General features: G+C 42.4%; 1 long non-coding RNA gene across 3 annotated transcripts in view; it reads right to left on the bottom strand.

Annotated features, from left to right (window-relative positions):
* LOC115495781 (uncharacterized) overlaps window positions 1-20,652 on the bottom strand; it is a 130,178-nt gene that overhangs the window by 50,611 nt on the left and 58,915 nt on the right. For 2 of the 3 annotated variants that reach the window (XR_012056707.1, XR_012056708.1), the window contains exon 3: window positions 16,687-16,783. This is a non-coding gene — a long non-coding RNA (uncharacterized lncRNA). Of the gene's footprint in view, window positions 1-3,392; window positions 7,625-16,686; window positions 16,784-20,652 lie in introns of those variants that run through there. The other variant, XR_003961105.4, reaches the window with a different exon arrangement.

Raw genomic sequence — 20,652 nt, 5'->3', positions numbered from 1 at the left:
CATCAATTCTCTCCTCCCACAAAGAAGAATAAAAAACAGTCATTATTTACATGAACAGTGGGTGAGAACTCCAGTAGAAATACGTAAACATTATCAGAAGGTTAAAGAAGTTTTATGAGAACTTTAAAACTTTCAAAAGAACTATAAAAGAAAACTTAACACTTTTAAAAATCAGGGCAACAGTGAGGATGGATGGATGGATGGATGGACGGACGGATGATTCAAGATCCCATCACAAAGGTTGGAGACAGGCCAGGGAGTCAGTGCCCTCCCTAGTTCCACCAGAAATGGGATGCCTGGGCCGTGGGGCTCCATCCAGACCCCTGTTTCTGACAACGCACCCTCTGCTCACTCCACTGGCCGCTGTCTTCAGGAGGGCATAAAACAGAGGGGAAAAGCATTCCAAAGAGTGAATCAGTCCAAGAAACTGCTGCAAAGTAGATGTCTGGGAATCATTAGGAGAACACTCTCAATCTTCCCAGAGCAGCTGAAAGCTTTACTGCCAACAGCACTTGGCTGCCAGTCTCCCATTGCTGTATAAATGATGATAATGGTCTTTGCTACTTCTTCTCCACACATTCTACTCCTCTCTGGGGGAGGTGGGCTCTCCTTGGCAACCACAAAGCTCTTGTTATATGCAAGGAGCTGTTGGCAGTGAGGACTGGAATTGAACAGGAGAGAGAGGGGGTCCCTCCTCAAGTTAATAAACACCAGCAATGGGCCCCTGCTGTGGCACTTTGTGCACATTCCATGGCTTCTCTGGTCACCTTTGATAGACAGCACTTGCTTATTAACAGGCGCTGAATTTTGACAGGAACTGAAGAGTCAGAAGCCTCCAGTACTTACAGGAGAAAAGCAGTGTACCTCTTTCCTTGTGGTAGCACTGACAAAATCCAGTTACTCATCTAGCATGGTCCAGCGCTTACCTTTCAAGGACCACATTCCTACAGTCCTCTGATTACTCACAGCCTGTTTCAACTTTTGCAATGGGTCCCTGCCCCTGGACTTAAATCCATCAGTTTCATAATTTTATATTTCTTTTGGTGGTAAATACTTAACTGAAGCTCAAGTATTTACTCTGCAGCAGTTCTAAAGAGCCCTTTCAATGTGGTGCCTTGCTGATGAAGGGCTGTCTGCTCAGCACTGAGTTCTCTGCAGCACAGAGTGAGCACTGGTAACACCAACCTACCAAGTCAAACCTTTGCTGCCTACAAAACAATAAAGCAGAGCTCCTTGTCCTTCAGTGCCTCTTTCTCTGAGAGCACGTAGAATTAAAAAGACACACCAAGCTTCCTAGGGTGAATCTGTCCCTGCAACAATAGTGTTCCCATACTTTCTGATGTATGACAATACATCAATGACAATAGACAGCTTTTCCACCTGTAGGATTTCATGCTGCAGTGCTTCTATTTCAGATGTGAAGCTTGACAAATAATACGAGAAATAAAGAAAGATATAATCAAATACACACAGATTTGTGAACATGTTTATATTGTGCCCCAGGTCATGTGCCTGGCAGACCTGGTCCAGTCCAGAAGAACCCATATGACACCTCTTAAGATGTTTTTTTCTGTGTCTAGAGACTGTATAGACACATAATTACCTTCCTTTGAAGTGGATAGGGTAATTTTCTGACTTCCAGATACAAACTCAAGAAATGGATGTTGCAAGTCTGCCATTTTCTTGGAGTAAAAAATCCCAGTCTTCTCCAGAAACTTTCAATGCTCATACATGTCTGTTGAGCACATGTGATAGCTCTAGCATCAACCCTACAGAATATATAGAAAATTTTTATCAGAGCTGCTGAACAGAAACCTGGAAGATCCAGTCATCTCACTGGCAAATCATAAGATAGGGATAAACAAGCAAGCCCTAAAATATCTTTCACAGCAGCCCTCTCCCTGGTTTGCTGGTGGGGTTTTCTGCATGCAGTTTCCTCTATCAGTCACCCAGGCTTGAACATTGGTCCCTGGCTCCCTGTGTGGTGCAAGAATGTTGGATTTCAGTAGACTATGACAGGAATAAAAGGCAAGTGATCCCTCCTTTGACTTACTCAGAAATGAGAAGCAGGCACATGTAGGCTTGCACCAGCCAGGAAACTTTTCTCTGTAAATCTCTCCATGCCTTTTTGTTGGGATTACTGACAGCACAGAACTGTTTTGCAACACAAGTGCTCATGTACTTGTGTTGGCCTCTTCCAAGCACCAAAAACGTGCAGAGAAAAACAGATTTTGTACAATTACTGGTCTTCTTTAAGATCAAAACAGTGCAGTGCAGCAAACAGATCAACTTTGTGCCAAAGCATTTCCTAAAGAGAGCTTTATTATAATGAGACTCCATTCTCAGAGGCCTTTCCTGTTATTTATATTATGAAGTCTTGGTCTGACTTACCCAAAATGACTTGCACTCTAAAACTACACTGCTTCTCTTTTGTTCTTTTGTTCCAAAAATTTGAGTTTCCTAAATCTCCTTAATGAAAGTTCTCAAGGGGTTGACTGGAGAAGATGAGAGAAACCAACCAAGTGCAGCATTCCAGGACCAGCTCTCCATGCAGGGAAAGACTTGGAAACTGAAGTCAATAGTCTGACTTGGATCTGACAATTAGAGAGCTGTACAACCAAAGGTCTGCTACACCTCATGCTCCTCACACCCCCTGCTCAACCCCCATGCCAAGTCCATCCTTATTAAGTGCTGACTAGGTTCTGAGCAGAGCATCTTTTCTCTAAAGGCCAAAAAACCATAGTTTTTACTGAAGCCAGGGGAGGAACTGATTAATTCAGCTTACATGGGAAATATTTATTTAATGATAAATAGCTAAATTAATTGCCCACAAGTAAGACCACTGCTCATCTGAAAAGCTATCGTTCAGCCTCATAGGAGCAGCTGCTAAAATTCTTCAGGCTGCTCCTCTCCTCTTCTTCATGGACTAAGATGTGTGGTAGATCACATCCCTCCGAGTCCAAGGTACATGAGCTCCCAACCTCACCATGGAAGCTGCACAACTGAACATGAGCAGTTGCACTTGGGTTAATTTCTGAAGACTGAAGGGGCAAAAAAATGCAGGGTGTCAAAGGAAAGGCAGGTAGGTCACAAGCAATGGTGATGCTACGCCCATTGTTTTGCCTTCCCATAAAAATCCTCAAATTTTGCTGGAACCTGGAATGGCACAGTACAGCCCAGGAGTAGGAAATAATCTGTTTTTAGATGTCTATGTTTTTCTATTGTTTATCGAGCCTCATTTCCCTTCTCTTGCTGCCTGGACCTAAATAAAGCACATTAAACTACAGACAATGCATGTTGCACATGTTGAGGCTGTATTAGATCATCCCATGTGGCTCCAGCACAGAAGAAATGAGGCTGCCAGTCCTGGGGGGTCAGCCCCAGGGCTTGCTCCCCCCCTCCACTGCCTCTCCTTGCACCAGCAGTGATGTGCCTCCCTGCACAGTCCTGTGGGTGCCCAGAAAGGCAGATAAACACAAACAAAGAACAGGAAAGGAGAAAGAAACCCCGGGGAATATGTTGGAACACAGAGCTGCCTGACAATCCTTCTGGGGGCTTTAAGTCTTTTGTTTCAAATAGAGGCTTTCTTTGAACGACAATGTCTAGGCCAGTTATCTAATACACAGGTGTAAAACCTCAGCAAGAACATATAAGGTATAAAAACCAAGTCCTGGGTCCCTCAGGACTATGAGTAAGTCTATGACCATGTAAGTCTAAGGCTTTTCTGCTTAGAAACACTAGGGAAAGTCCTGTTTTGTCCAGCGAGAGGAATGCTGAAGGGATGGTTTCCTCACACATCCAACATACTTTCAGATTTAAGGTGGAACCCACTGACTGGTCTCACCAAATCTGTGAAAAATGCAGCACCAGAAGTGGAGTCCTGAGCTGAAAGGTGACAACCAGTGGAACAGCAAAGGGAGAGGAAGAAGTTTTGCCAGTGGTCATTGGTATGGTTCCTGATATTGCAGGGTGGCACTGCTTTACAGCAGTCGTGGGAGCAGCAGGGGTGTGGGAGGGTGCAGTGGGATGCTGGCTTTCCGTTTGAGGTTTTAGATGTTTGTGTGCTTTAATTTTTCTGCTGGTGGTGAGTACCCAGGTTTGGCCTGATTTTTAATGAAATGGTGCCCAAAATATTTTTTTAAAACTGAAGAATATAATAAAGCCTGTTTTAAAGAATAATTTCAATCATTTTTTAAAAGAAATCATACCATTTCAACATGAAAAATCCTTTCAGATTACTTCCTGTTTTGAAAATGAAAACAATCATTATGAGTCACCTTTTAGAACTGACCAATTAAGCGAAAATCTTCTTGAAATATTTTGGTACTTCTGAGCATATGTGTTTTGCCTCATGCAGAAATGACCCAAAAAAATTCCCACTACAGGACTAATCTGTGCATATTTCATAAACAAATCATTCATTTGCTGAAAGTACTGAGAAAACTGAGCAGTCTCCACTAAGACTTAAATGGATATTGCAGAAAAAATAAGGTGTTCCAAGATTGACAGCTCTCACATTAGAACAGCCACTCCAGCCCTCAAGTGTTAAATAGCAGCATCTCACTGCACCATAACAGTTCAGAAAACAATTGTGCTCATTTCCACACATTGCCTACAGCTTTTTTCTAGACAGAACATCATTTGTTGCACTCAAGACATGACTATTTTGATTCATTGCTTCATATTTATATCTCATTTAACCCTGTTTTTCCCAGCTGACTCCCACACTCAGGTGCTGCAATAGATGCATTATTAAAAATCCACAGTCAGAGAAGGCTGTCAACAAGTCTCAGTTCTCTGTGTCCTCAGAAAGCATCATCATCCTGCTCCCTGCACTGGGCTCTTACAAGCCTTTATCACTGTTTCAGCACTCCTATATGGTACCTACACTTACCTCCACCTCCTGTATTTCTGATCTGATTCCAAATTTTTTACTACAATCAACTGATTTGCCAAGACCATTCTAAAGTGCTGAGAACCTTTAAAATATTTCTAGGCCCAAAAGGCCTGCATTCTCTCTCATTTAAGTTATCAATGTTCTGTTGTTAAGAGTTTACATTTGGGGGTCCTTTGACCCTCTTTTTGGTTTTATTTATCCTTAGTGCAATTTTTGGTTTCCGGTGAGATTTTAAAGTTTTCTTGGCAGTGATAGCTAGAAATTTTTCAGTTACCCGCCCACACTAAAACTCTTGTGACCCAGACACTGACTGGATAGATAATGGCTTTTATTTTGTATTTCAGTGCTCCATTTGTGTAGTGTTGAGAAAAGCAATTCTCTGGCTGATGGAGAGTAATCTGAAAAGTATATTAAGTGTATATAGCCCTTGGTCTGCTTTCTTGTACACACACTCAGTTTACATGTGGCCTCATTAACAACCTTTGCTCAAAATCATACTGTGTGATATTTTCTAGAGCTGGATCCTGGCCAGCTTAATGCTGAACTCAAAGTGTTCAGTGTTTTTTCCTCTTGCCTTGCTCCTCTGCTGCAGGTTTTGCAGGTCAGGCTTTTACTCAAGTGTTTCACTGTGCAGTGCTCATGCCTGGGTCACTAAAGCATCATTAGCACAGACGTCTTGCTGCCTAATGAGAGCTCTAATGCTGGAGCACTTGGCATGAGAAGCATTGTCTGGGGAAAGGGACCACACTGGGAATAGGAAAAACTGTATTCAATTCCTTATGGAGCAGTCACAAACTTCCTTCCTTCAGCTAAATCACTTCAACCGGCGCGTGCTTCAGTTCCCCATCTGTGCAGGGTGGATAATGTTTCCTCCCGCCTCCAAAGAATAGAATCATCAAAAACTTTGCAAGTCTGGTGTATTTTGATGTCACAAGAATGAGGACAAGGACCAGGGGCCTACAGACCCACATTATTTTCAATGAAATGCTCTAGTAACCTGTAAAATACAGAGCTGATAAATACCATGAAAGGAAGATGCAACTGATAATTTGGCGCACTGTGCACAAGACAGTATTCAAGTGTGAGAAATCACCAAATATTGCAAAGGAGAGGAATATCTTCATCAGAAAGCAAAGTCTTTATTGAATTTCATATCTGCACTTTCCTGGGGAGACATATAACTTAAACAACTGGGTCTGGAGGCACGTGAAAGCAAGAAAAAACCCACATTAATATTTGGAACTTAATTTTCACAGTAACTTCTCCCCCTTCTAGAAACACCTAGTTCTTCTAGTTTGTATACATCATGAGTAGGCATGTGTACTCATCACAGCTCTCAGTGCTGCGCCCATTTCTCTGGAGAGCCTGCTTCAGTGCTCAATCACCCCCTAGACAAAAAACCTTTTCCTCATTTCTAACCTATGTTCCCCTGACATTGTTTTGTGTCATTCCCTCAGTTCCTGCCACTGGCCTCCGGAGAGAAGAGATCAGTGCCTGACCCCTCTGCCAGTTCAGGATTTTGATGATTCCTGTGGGTCACTTCCATCTTAGGAAGTTCTATTCTACAGTAGAATATAATTATAATTCTATGACCATTAATTACCACGTGCTGTTGAAATCACAGTGCTGTGTGAAATACAGAATTTTATAAGAGTGAGACCTGATGTAGGTCTCATTGGGATCAGGAGGTTTCAGCTGTTACCTGACACTGTAGGGGATAATTTACTGGGAGGAGATGGTGACATGCTCAGTAAATGGAAGATTAGGGCCCTAGGAACCCTCTTCCTAACCAACCCCATCATGTAATCTCTAAATTATTGTTAAGGCTAGTTTTCCATAGTTTCACATCAATAAATATCTCACAACTTCAGACACTTTTCATAAAGTATAGCAAATGCTTCACAGCTTCCTTTGCAGTGATTTGTGATTTTCCTCATAGTGAAATTTCTCCCTTTATTGTTCCTGTCATGGCTTTGCCTGAACTGCCTGCCAGTTAACAGTGGTGCCTACAAAGAAGGAGTTTTATACATGGAGTTAGAGCCATCAGGAGGGGGTTGTTGAATCTCTACTTGGGTTTCCATGCAAGCAACTGTGAGGTGAAAGTGGAAGGAAAGGATGCCCTCATGACAGGAGGTGGGGTGGGCAGCCAAGAGAAAAGCCTTCATTTAACACCATTTAAATGTAAATTGTAGTGAAACATGTTAGTGACAGAAGGGAGGTTATGACTGATCAGATAGGAGGCTTTGAATCTTTGCCAAACAAAACTTCTAGGTATTTTGCTTCTTTCTTTCTTGCATTCTTCTCCTCTCACCACTTTTGATCAGTGACATATACAGAGATGGCTGCTATCAGGGAGTCAAGTAACAAAACTGTCCAGAGCAGGAGCAGAAATATGGCATTCAAAAGCAAACTCAAGGACAGGGAGAACATCAAGGGCTTCCTTCCAGAGATAATGAGCAGACTAATTCAAAGTGAAACTGAAGATGAGGAAAGAACATTAGAAAGAGATCTGAGAATATTTTGGCAGGGGAGGAAATGAGTTTTGTTGAATGAAAAAAGGATCAAATAACAAAACTTCCAAAAACCTAGGATAAGATGCCATTTTCTTCTATTCACTTCTGATGCAGGCTTGGATCTTGGATGAGAGTTTGAGTTAAATTCTGACAGAAAGATGTCCAGGGGGTCCATGCAGTAGAGAAGTTCTGTTCCACAAAATGAGCTGATGTGCTGATGACAGCATGGAGAGAAAAATAATTCAGATTTAGAATTAAAAACTCAGAAAACGGGGTTAGAAATGTTAAGTTCTGAAGAAACTATGGATTGCTTTTTCTTTGTTGTGCCATCATAAATCCTATTGACATTAGTAATTCCCTTTGGAAATCCAGAACCTGCCCTTGTTTAAATTAGAGGATTTTTCAAAATGAAAATTTTGAAGAGCTCTGCACATAACAAGTGAGATCCCCTTCCTAATTTGCACAAATCACCCCATCACTGTCCTGGTGCAGAGAACAAGGGCTAAGCTAAAATCATCTGTGTGTAAGTAATATTTTTCATGTCATTCACATAAGACAGATACATCTGAAGATGTTCATTTAGGAGGTAAATATGGATACAAGGCTAAAGGGGAGGCTTAGAGCTGTATGAACGTAAACATGACTTTGTAAAGTTTTTATTCCTTTATTTATTTGCATTAAAAGATAACAGGCACAATGGAAAAGAGATCTAGGACTTTGCCATCATCTAGTCCAAAAAAGTGAAGTTAAGGAAGACCTAAATGGCAAGTCTAATTCAGTGTTCTGGTGAATTGTGTGAAGAGCTGTCCAGACCGTTTTGTTAGCAGAGAACTGAAATCTCTCTTACAATATGGAATAATCCTGTAGACACAACAGATCTGGAAGTGAGGTCTTCCAAGGTCCATCCGTCTGTCTGTCCTGTTGAGCTACCTGGGGCTCAAGTGGTATCTCATGGGCTCTCCCTGAATTTTCAAAGCCAGGAATTAAATTCAGGCCCCAGATAACTCCCTGGAAAACCTGGTTTATGCCATTGTTAACAAAAGGATTCAGGATCTAGAAGTCCTGAATAATAAGCATTCACTTGCTGTTTCCTTAAACACAGATACCTCTGTGGGAGGTGTCAGGACACTAATCTCTGAGTGCTGATCTTCTGCACAGATTATCTGAAAGTCCTTTGCTTTTGACTCATTCAGTAAATAGTTAATTACTGCAACAAAATCCAAGAGTCATGGGGTGAATGAGGAGTCACTAAAATCCATTGAATTTTCCCATATTTGTGCATGTACATAAGATCAGGTCTTAGATCTTGAGTACTCTTGGCTAAGCCCTTAAAGTTACTGGCACATTTATCTGCCACAATTTCAATTCAGTTGTCCAGCTGCTGATTCATTGCCAGGTTCCTAAATCTCATAGTCACATACTTTTCTGATGGTTTCAATTCACAAAGCCACCAAAGTCCTGTTACTGAACTGTGCCTTGTGCTCAAATCATAGCTCTAAATCATTAAAAAAATTCTAATTGTGATCACACATAAGCTTTTGGGATATTCAGTTAAAAGGGACTGTCCCTGAAGAAAACTGATTCTCAACTGCGTATGTTATTTCTAAGTTGGGAAAATGTTCAAACTTCCATTGATCAGTTGTAATAAAATGCAGTATAAGGTAATGTTCTGCAGTCAAAACATGGAACCTGGCACAGAACAATGTAAACCCTACCTACCCCATGAAATAATGCTAAAAACACCTTATCAAATTTTGACCTAGAAACACACATGTAGCAAGATAACAAATACCTTGTTCTTGGAAGAAGGCCAGTACTGATTTATATCTTGCAATTCAAATAAATATAAAAAGCCTGCCAGAGCTGACCATGTAAAATTTAACCACCTCATATGGTTTCATTCTATGAAGTGAAAAATATGAGGAAGAAGGTGTTTTTGCACTGTGAATGAGCTATTCAGGAAAAGTGTTATTTATTGAACTCTATGGGAGGGAAGTTAATTTCAGAAGTTATAAATGTGACAAATTATAGCCAATATCTTGGAGGAATTAAGTGGAAATGAAAGGAAAGAAAGTCCCTATTTTCATTTAAATAACAATTGGGACTGGGTGACGTTAAATATAGGCTTACACCTGCCAGCAACTGGCTGACTAAAAATCTCTGAAACCATCACTGACTAATCAGAGTGGATACTGTCCCACAAAACAGTGGCACTCATGTTTGTGTGTTCACGGGGATCCATGGGACAGTGCTGGGTAACAATTTCAGCCTAGGGGTGGCTTGTGACTTATTTCCTTTCACTCCTTGCTATTCCTACAGTGTGGATGATCGCCTAAGAAACCTGGCAGAGACCTTGCTCCCAAAGTGAATACTTTCAGGCTAGGAGCTGGAGTGGGGTGGGAGAGGAGAACCATGGTTGCTGTCAGTCTCAGAGCAGCGCAGTTTGGTGCCCTGAATTTGCAATACAGGTCTCAAGGCCATTAGCTTGGGTCACCCCATTTCTGAAATTCCCCTCAGCTCAGACACCTGGTTTAAGACACTTTGGAGACTGCTTTCAAGGGGACTGAGTACTTGTAAGTCCCTACACCCATCAGTCTCACAGCCTGAGAAGGACAAAAGGAGAGACTGAATATTTGAGAAAGGATTTCACATCAGGAAAGAGGAAAAGAGACATGGAAAAGCAAAGGAAAAGCACTAGAAGAGGGAGGTAGGGCAGTATGGGCTGTGTGGCAGGAAAAGGTGGGGGACATGGAGTATGGTGCTGAAGGTAGGTGGTGTGTGGGGGTAAAACATTGCAGCAGAAAGGTAGAGGATAGCTTGGTGTTGAAGAAAGTCACTGAAGACCCACCTTTTCATTGATTTTGTGAGCTGCTGGTCTTGTATTCAGGCTGGAGAATGTTAGTGTCTCAAATTTACATTCCTTTGTCCTGTCTCATCACCTTATTTGTGCCCACCACGAGGCACGTGCACAGGTACCTCCCTATTGAGGCATCCCACATGTGCCCTGCACATATCACCCATGATTCTGTCAGCAGGCACCAAGGTGCAGGTGTTTGTTGTAACTTTGCTGCCTTAAACATCAGCTTTCTGTGGCTCCTGACACGCAAAGATGTCTCAGCCTCACGTAACCTTGATGTTGTGAGCCTGTGCTAATAAATCTGAATAAGTAATAGACAGATACAAATCTGGGTAATAGAGTTAAATATCCCTTCTTAACTCAAACAGAAACCAGATGTTTTCCATCTACCAGCAGGCCTCCACAATTATCCACACTGCCCATGCTGTTCCCCCAGCTCCCTGCTGGCCCCTTTCTCCTGGGTGATGAATAAGATGCATCACCATAGCTAACTCAGGGATCGGGTTGCTTTAGTTCAACAGTACTTTATCAGGCAGCTTTGTTGTGTGTTTTTATTCAGCTGCTTTAAAGCACCTCCTGTTTTACTCAGCTTTGTTTTATTTTGCTCACAACTTCCTCACAACCACAACCTCTGCCTGGAGTTCGCTGGCTTTGCTGGGGAAGTCAGGCCAGTCACAGGCACAGAGGCTGAAGAAATGTTTTCCACAGTGCAGTAAGTGATCCTTGAGGGTGGTGCAGGACAGTAGGTAACACTTGACACGTGCTGTGAGGGAGAGCTGGGCCGCAGGATGGAGGCTGCCGTGGGCAGAGCTGGGATCTGGGCCTGTGCTGCCTGGCACGGCCCTCCTGCCATTCCTGAGCACAGCAGCTGCCCTGCAGGTGAACACTGACAGGCAGGGCTTACAGCAGGATCAAAGGCCTCTGTTTTTACTGTATAACTAGGTTATAATCAGCAGTGGGTTCTCATAATGCTCTTATAAACTACCGTGCCAAAACCCACCGCTGAGCACCAGAACGGCACTCGGGGAGCTTTGGCCGCCCATGGAACAGCCCCAGGGGCTGGACTCGTGCGAGGCTTTCCAGCCAGCTCATGCCTGAGCCTCGCTGTACTTGCTGAAGAGGAGGAAATTTATTGATCTACCTGTGCAGGATTACCAAGATGCAGATGAAAAGGTAATGCTGAGCTAAGCCATAATCAGGATGCTCCTCAGATTAGTCTGACATATTTGTTTTTAATTAAAAAAACACTTTTTCTCCTTCCTTTTCCCTATATGGAGCAAATTGAGAGCAGTCCAATCTTGTAATTGTATTTCCACCACAGTGTGCCAAGGCAATCAGAGTTGTCAGGACTAAGCTGTCTTCTTTAAGAGTTAAATTTTATTAACAAGCTTGCCTGCAAGTCAGCTACACGAACTCCAATTTGTCCCTTGGATCTGTACAGCAGAGCCTCAGCATGAAACTCTTAGTTTTTCTACATAGAGAACCCTCCCAGCAGGATGATTAGAATAATATGTGCAAAGACAGCACCAAAATTCAATTAAAACTGGCAATTTTTGTTGGAAACAGACTAGGGAAAGCATTTCACATCTCAAAAGCCAGCTTGTATCACTGAGCCAGAAAGCATGGGTTTACAGGAAAGGCCTGTTAAGGAGAGTGCATGACTTGGACATTTGACACTGGGAGATATGGGCTCTAAAATCTGGTATACACAGAACATTTGCTACCAAACTAGTTTTTGATTTTCCAACACTTTCATTGCCTTTTTCCCCACTTCCCCCCTGAAATTCTTTGGAACTAAAGGAGTAATCTTAATTGACCTTTAACCATGAAATATTGGCTGGTAGTACAGCCAATGCCTTCACAAGGTCAAAGTTGGTTGGATACAAACCAGATCCTAGAGCTTTGACCTCGTCATATTCAACAATCTCTAAAGACAGTCCAAGAAAAAGTGAAGAGCAAACATGCTCTTCTCCAAATAGAAATTCCCTCCAGGGTAGGATTTAAGAGAAAATTTTCCATTGCTGCAGCCTGAGTTGGACTTGATCAGTGAATATTTAAGAATTCAAGGAAGCTTTCTGACTTCAGTTTGACTGAAGTTTGATCAAGGTTTCTATCCTGGGGATTTCAGAGATTTCTTTCCTAGCACCAAGTCCAAAGAAATGGATAGCACTCACATTAAAAAAAGAAAGAAAAATAAATAAAATAACATGAACATCTGGAAGTCGGCCCTCAAAAATGCTGTGTATAATCAGGATTAAGCCATTACATGTCTTGCTTCTTAAATTATGGAAAATTGAATTGTTCTGAATTACAGTTCTCTCTGCTAAGAACCTGCTACAGGCAGAAAAGAAAAGCAACCACTGCTTAAATAGCAGCAGCAGAATTCCAGCTTTTGAAAAACTCAGGCTTCCCCTTCACAAACCATTCAAACACTGGAATGTAAAGTAGTGATGAAAAATGAAAACCATGTCAGCCCAGTAAGCGATATATTAAAAGCAAAGTGTTTGGAGTCAAAGGCCCTTAAATAAATCTAAAATACATACTTTATTTTAAGCCCTAAATCTGCTGCTGCTAATCCTCATATTTAAAGCCAGAAATCTATTTTCCTGGAAAGCAGCTGAAGCAAGATGGAATTTGACATGGCTAGCACCACACTGTTACTGTCTACAATATTTGTTGTGTCCATCATTACCAGCAATATCTCTCTGTTGTATTTCAAAATTACTCTTATACTTAATGTACTCCAACTAGTAGAAAATAGCCAAAAACTGAAAGCCCAATTCCCTGTTCTCTGCTGCAATAAATACAGAAGTTGTAGGTGGTATCCTAACCTGCTAAACCACCCCATTTCCTTCGCTGACAGCAGCCAGCATTCACACCTTGTCTTTTCATCAAGCTTTGCACACGTTTAATCCTGAGCCAACTGTGGGCCTGGCAAGAATTTTTTGTCACCCTTTTAGAGTGCAAGGAACTGGAAGAGGGAGGTTCAATGAGCTGCCCAGGCCCTAGAGGTTTGTAATGCTATAATAAGAGTTAGAAACTGGAGGTGATGTGGTCACATGGCTATGGCACATGCTCCTGGGAGCCAGAAACTCTGCATTTGGTGTTCTCTGCAGCAGAGAGGTGGAAGGGATCCTCTGTGATCTCTTCTGCCTCTGAACATCAGTTTTAACACTGGCACCTGCTTCTTACAGGAGTTCTTGGACAGAAGAGGTCATAGCACAATGTGCCTCTGGGTATTTCTGTGTGCAAAGATGGACACAGAAGTGAGAATAGATGCAGTGAGAAAGATTTATAAATTCTTACTCTAATTTAATAAAGTTATAAACATACTATTACTCAAAGATTTAGAAATTATCTTTTCTAATATGTGAGAAGCAAGGAGAAAAAAAAAAAAGATATGTTGCTGTGAGATTCTAGTGCCTGAATTTTGGGCTCTTCTGTGCCAATGAATAAAAGTATTAGCCTTGGGCAGAGCTGTCCATAGCCCTCTGGAGCCCATGGCCAGTGAGGGCAGTGGGAACCCCTCCAGTCCTCAGTGCAAAATAAATACTTGTCTGCCACGTGAGCCTCTGAGTAGCATCCAGCAAGCAATATTAATAATAATGAATAGCTTGCTCCCAGCTGAGAGGAAGCTTCTAAATTTCTTCTGGAAGGAGCTTTGTGAGGAAGAAGAGCCCAGTCCTTGTGCAAGCACTGCAGGCCCTCCTCCTGCCAGCTAATGCCTCCAGCTTGACCACAGGCTTTAGCCTTGCCAGATCTTTGAATCCCTGTTTCTCCTTTTTTTAATATAAAATCCTATTGGTGTAGGTTAAAATCAGAAAATCCCTTGGGGTTCAGTGGGATGGGACTAATTAGGCAGCATGGACATAATCTGGTCTACACAAGCAGTGACTAACTCCTGACATACTGCTAATGAACAGACCTGACAAAGAAATGAAACAGGGCAGAGTCTTCTCCTGCCAAATAACACATTTTTGTGTCAAATATATTTGAAACAAAATAATCCAAGTAATTCTGTTGATTTTTAATCCCAGGTTTTGATTTTCACTTTTTTTTAAAACTTCTTTGATCTTTGTGAAGGGGAGGTGGAGGGACAAAGGCTCATATTTCTATCCTTTTTTTTTCCACAGACAAAGGAAAGGGAGAGGAGAGAAATGGGAGAAAAATGCTTGTGTTCAGTCTCTTTCCATATCTCCTCAGATATTTTATTTCTCCCACTTTTCTGGCTGGGGAGTAAGAGAAAAAGTGGAGGCAATATATGAAATCAGGAAGGAGCAAAGGTTTCTTTCTTTTATTTATTCTTGTTTGTTTTGTTTTCCCTCTTTTTTTTTTACAAGCAGTTAAGAGATTGATGAAATGATACTAAAAATTCAGTGATTCAAATACTGAAAAGTTAAAGCCAATCAAAGACTTGTTGAGCGACATGGAATTAAAAGGTTGAATTTTGATTTACTGAAATTTTTTACTGGAATTAAATACTTTAAAAAGTTGCATCATAAAGTTCATATTCCAATGGTAGTAGAATATAACTGATAAAGGAAGGGATAGAGAATAAACAGGGAAACATAAAATGCAGAAACAAATTATTTCAGGTCATGATTCTGGAATCTGTGATATTTCCCATAGTAGGGAGGACATTATAGAAACACCAGTCAGTCTCAACCTTTAAGGCACTGAGTTTTCTCATCACCTTGTCATTTCCACTGAAGTGTAACATCTTCGGTATCTCACAGTATCTGCCCCCCACTCCCATATGTCTGGTGTGAAATTTCCCCAGACTGCCTCCATATGGGACTGCTCTGGTCATGGAAAAGCTGTTCCCTGTCTCCAGCCTTGCTGTGTCACTTGCTGTAATCATGACTTATGGATGAGCTTTATCACTGCATGAGAGACTCAGCCATCCCCAGCCAAGTAGTGAAAACCACAGCTCTTGGAATAAAATAAACCAACATACAGTTATTGCCACTGTTGCTTTTGCTATAGTCAAGGGAGCCTTCAAAATATGTTTCCAAGTACATTTCCCAACATCTCACCTTCAGAGCTTTGTTTCACAGGCCTCGCCTACAAATCTCAGCCCCCACCCAGGCATGCTGATGGTCTGTTCTATGCTGAGCCTCCATCGCTGTGTGACTGAGAGTCTCTGTCACACACACCGTGCCAGCAATGCTCTACGTACTTAGAGAAGTCTGGGCTGTCCTTTCATATGACCTTGGTCTGACTAAAATTACTCCTCTGTGCTTGAACCATGCAGCTGATATTCTTCATGATGAGGAGATAAATATCAGATCAGGATGGAGTTTCTTTTTTTTTTCTTTTTTTCTTTTTTTAACTAATAGAGGGACTAAAATCTGACACTATCTAATTATTAAAATATGAGGAAAGGGGGAAAATGGATGGTTTAGACACTCATACCATAAGACAATTTTGTCACTCAGCATCACCCTGTTTGGAGGCAAGGTCTTGAAACTGGGCTGTCTTCTCACTGAAGATACTGGGAAGCACCTTTGGGTGCTCTCAGGAGGCTTTTGCCTCTATTGGGCAAGGTAATTTTAACTTCCCTAACGTTACATCCTTTCCCCAGAGGTTTTTCCTGCACTGAGCACCTGTCAGTCACTCTGGGGCAATAGGAGAGGAGCCAGACTTTCTTCACCACTGCTTCCCAATTTCCTGCCATTCTCTCCCTCATGTTGGACCAAGCACAGTGGCTTTCTGTCCACTTCCCAAAGGAGTCTTTTACTGCCAGTTTCAACTGAGCTGTTTTGTTTTGGGAGGTCTTCATAATCAAGCACCACTAGAAGACTTGAAACAAACCAGAGAGATTTCATGGTTTCCTTTCAAAGGACTCGTGTGCCAGGAATCAGCTGTGTCTCTGAGGAGCTGTATTCACAGGGAACTGGGGAAGCTGAGCCCAGGGTGGCAGCCTGGGGACACGATCTGGGTTTTGTGGACTCTCAGTGAGTATCTGTGCTGCATGGAAAGTGTTACTGAGTAAAGGATATGCCTTCCTGTGTTCTGAAAGCAGCAGGAGATTCTGTGTCATGTACAGACAACTTCTTTATCCCAAGAGTGCACGACTTGCAGCCCAAGCCTGAGACACCTCCGCAGCGCTCCCCATTTCTGCTGATGTGTCACTTGGATGCTGCCATGGGGGTCAAGGCTCTGTGGTGCAAACACAGAAGCTATGGAAAAAGTATCCTCCTGTGACCTGTGTGCTGAGGAGAGGCACTGCCTCCCTGTAGCTCTCTGACATGGTGCTAGCTTCTGTGGAGCAGAAATCACCCTCTGTTCCTGCTTATTCAGATGCTGAGCACCCAGGTTGCCAAGGTGTTGCAAGGACTAGCAGCTAAGGCACTCTAATGCACTTTACCACCCCATTTACCTTTCCTAAAATCCAGTTTCCAATCTTCTTCACTTACCTAGAAGGCCATTTCAGAGACCAGCAGGCCTGTGCCAGCCTCCTTCCATCAGGAGCCTTTCAGGAGAGTCTGTATGGCAGTGCAGGTCCTACTCAACCTACACACAAAAAAGAGGGAAGTCTACTTAGATTTTTTTATTTTTTTTTAAACAGTAGAAACAGGGAAAAATCCATACTCTTGGTGAAAACAATGGGAGAAATAAAATGAATGCATATTACTTCACCCCCTTTCCTACCTCCATGCATTCCTGGTCTGAGCCAGGGGACTGGGAGAACTAGAACTTAACCTAAAGCCCCCCACTTTGTTTCACTTCTTTTAGATATTTTTGGAGGGAGATGTTGCAGGTGACCTTCTCAAATACCTGTACTGCGTGTAAGAGGGAAACGTGGTAAAAGCCATGGCTAGAATTTCAGGAAGAAATCAGTAGTCCTCTGGAGGCCTGGTATGCTACAGCTGTAAATGTTACAGCCCTCCAATCAAGATAGAAACAGCAGTGTGTGCCTCAGACACCACCATCCTCAGTAGTCAGGGAGGACTTCATGGGTTAGTGCAGCGCAGCTCCATTAGAAATGCAGTGTGCCAGCAGCAAGCAGGGTCAGCTCACAAACAGCAAAGGGACAGAAAGGAAATGGTCACACTTATACCAAATGCCAGGCCTCAGACTGTGCTGTCACTTCCATCTGCCCTTGTGGCCACACACCTGATGATACAAACACTGTGAGTGCTTGCTCAGAGCTCTCACTGAGCAGTGTGGCCCTGTCAGCCAGCCCTGCACAGCGCAGAGCACAGGCTGAAGGTGTGTAACACTGCAAAGCTGCTCAGCATTGGCAGCAGAGCCAGGAACATCATGTCTTCTCCAGCTGCAGCTCTTGCAAATCCGTGGGAAACTTTTCCTCTCAAATATCTCCATTACTTTGCTATATTCATTCTTGTTGTCTGGCTTGTATTTCTGGGTGCAGATAATTCCAATGCAGTTGCATAAAGCTATCCTCTATTTTGGTATCAAGCCATATATTTTCAACTCTATAATATTTGTCACTAATATAAGCATATCTTTATATGTGTTAAATGCCAAATTGGCATATGAACTCTTGGCTAAGCCAGGGCCTGGAGACTTCTCCACATGGCATCCCTCCAGGCTGCAGGGATTGCTTCCACTTCAAATAACTACTTTTCCTTGAAAGCTTCTGTGGCACCTGTGTTAACAACAGCAAGAGACCCTCAGGACAGTGTCAAAGCACACTTGGCAGCTGCATAACAGGGAGGGAGCACTGACTTTTGTCCCCTTGTCCCTTGAACCTCCCCGTGCTGTGAAAGCCGAGCCATGTGTGCAGCCCATTGGCAAAGCCTTCACATGTCACAGGCTCCTTTTCACCACAGCTGAGCTCCTAAACCCCCATCACCTCCCATCTGCAAGGTATTCTCACTTCCAAGCCCAGAATAACTCTGCCTGTGCTGGGATGCTGCTTCAGCACTCAAAACAGACTCATCTTTTCTATCTCTCCCTCTTTCTTTATCAGTCCTACTCTGGCTTGCCCAGTTAAACTGCCCAAAGCACCTCTCAAACCAAAAACTGCCTGAAAAGTCTCCTCCCTGGGGCTGCCTTGCTGCTGTGTCCACTTTCTCATTTTGTGCTGCTTCTTACACATCATCTCATAGTAGCAGGCTCTCTGAATCCAGCACTCCAGCACTAAGTGACAAAGAAGTTGATTGCAAACAGATATTTTTGGTATGCATATATGTGAATGCATACTTATGTTCAAGACTGGAAATATTAAAATTGTTTTATTTCCTTGTATTTTTCCCCACTCATTTCATGTTCCATTTTTAGCTGTGCTTGCAATTTACTTGGAACCTGCCCTCTTAAGTCAGATGGATGAATTATTGCTTTGCTTTCTCTGGGAAAATAATACTATAGAACGGCCACTCCAGCATACACAAGTATTACTGGCAAGGAATATGTAGGTAGTTTAGATTTATATGGCTGTAAGTGAAAGCAGAACTTGGCTCTGTTCTGCCTGACTGTCATGAAAAGAGATAGTCACAATGGGCTTTAGTATGAACTAGGCTCCTAGAAATTACAGCAATAAAAATAGCAATGCCATCATTTGTTAATTTTAATTATTCCAAAGCTCAGACATTCAATCCTGTTCTTAAAGGGATGTGCTGAACAGAAACACCGAAAAGAAAGATATAGTTCTTTAACCAGCACAATACAGACAACATAAAGCCCTCCAGGAATTTATACCATCAGCACATGGTTTAAATACTACAGGTTCTTCTAGACAGAAAACAAGGTTCTTTTCCAACATCCTTTTTTTCCCATATTTGTAGAGTTTCTGAAGCAAGTTTCTCTTACTGAGGTGAATTCTATGCAAATGTAGAGACACATTATGGTGGCTGACTCATGCCTTGGACACCTGCATGCAGAAATGCCACCAGCCAGGCTGTGATCCTCATGTCTTAACAAAAGATGGTCAGGAGACTACAACCAACAGGAATCAGAAGGAAGAAAGCAGTTATAATTTTTTTTTCTTTTTTTTAGTTAGAATTTTTCCACAGGGTCTTGGGATTATTCTCAAAGCTCTGATGATTGTCCAAGCCTTATCCATGTTCTTATTGTCTTACAGATGGTAATGGTAATGATTTACCTTTTTGTGTCTGTCAATATCCAATTAACAGCATTTGAGAGCTAAGCAATTCCAAGCATATCCTGCTGCACACTCTGTGCATTAAAAGCTCAGAAACAAAAGATTTCACTCAAATGTCACATGCAACTTTGATATCTTGTTCATTTCTTGAATGGATGTGCTTACTTTCAAGTTCATTTAGGGCTGATGACAAGTGCCATACTGACAAGCCCAAATTTTTCCAGAAATTCCTCATATCTTAATGGTATTGGGACCTGAGCATCTTCCAGCTGGCCATGATTTTGTGCAGCACATCCATCCCATGTGAGGTATCTTCCTTCACATCCTCTTTCTGGTGAAAGTTGTGCACACAAAGCCAACATGTTTGGGTAGTATTTTTCTGAAGAAGTGAAATTTTGCAGCCAATTGTGTCGCACAGCTGTCACAATGCATGTGCTGTTAGTTCCTTCCTCCCTCACTTGCAAACTTCCCTACAGTTTCTGAATCCACTGGCCACTTTCAGGCACACTGGATAAAATGAAAGAGCTGTCAAAGTTAAGAAGTTCCTAAAAAGCAGTGAAAACCAGGACTTGGATAGAGCATGGAGACCCCAGTCAGCATTCTGAGTGAGGGAAGGACTGCAAGGTGAGAGAAGTTTGAACCTATCCTATTTTATTGCCAGCTGGGAAGGAGCAAACATATTTGAGAGCCAGGCAGTACCACATGACTCAACATAGGCAGTGGCACATGTTGCTTCTGGTTTCCCTGGAGTCAGAGGATCACTGGAGAAGAGATGAGAGTCTGTGACGTATTTCAGGCAGTGCATGGAAAAGTGAGCTCATGGGAAATGCTTCCATTGGTTGTCATTATGCTGATGACATCCAGAGATCCCATAGAAAAACAGGCTGCACCAATTTGCATGATCAGGAAGTAACTTGTTTTAATATTTGCCTGCTCATTGTTCCCTGCAGAAGAAATGGGTTATGCCAAATGCCTGGCACTGTGACACAGAAAATTGAGCTGCAGGATGTCCCCAGAGGCTGGTGCAGAACAGTTTGTCCTCTGTGCCAATGTGTTTCCATGTGCAGAGCTGTTACAAACCTCAGATTCCCCTGCAGATACAGGCAACTGAAATTAATTTCGCTCCTAATACAGAAAACTCATTCAAATTACCTTCTAATGTGGCAAACAGAGCACATGTCCACAAGCTGCTGCTACAGGCAAAGTTTTGTTAACCTGCAATCAGTGAGTTACTCTAACTTCACTGTGATGCTGCAAGACAGAAATGACATTAACTAGAATGGAAGTTTAACAAAAAGCACACATCTGCAAGACC

Source organism: Taeniopygia guttata, chromosome 6 (assembly GCF_048771995.1).
Source record: "Taeniopygia guttata chromosome 6, bTaeGut7.mat, whole genome shotgun sequence".
Taxonomy (NCBI): domain Eukaryota; kingdom Metazoa; phylum Chordata; class Aves; order Passeriformes; family Estrildidae; genus Taeniopygia; species Taeniopygia guttata.
The sequence above is the reverse complement of the archived record's forward strand: the minus strand, read 5'-3'. Positions and strand labels throughout refer to the sequence as shown.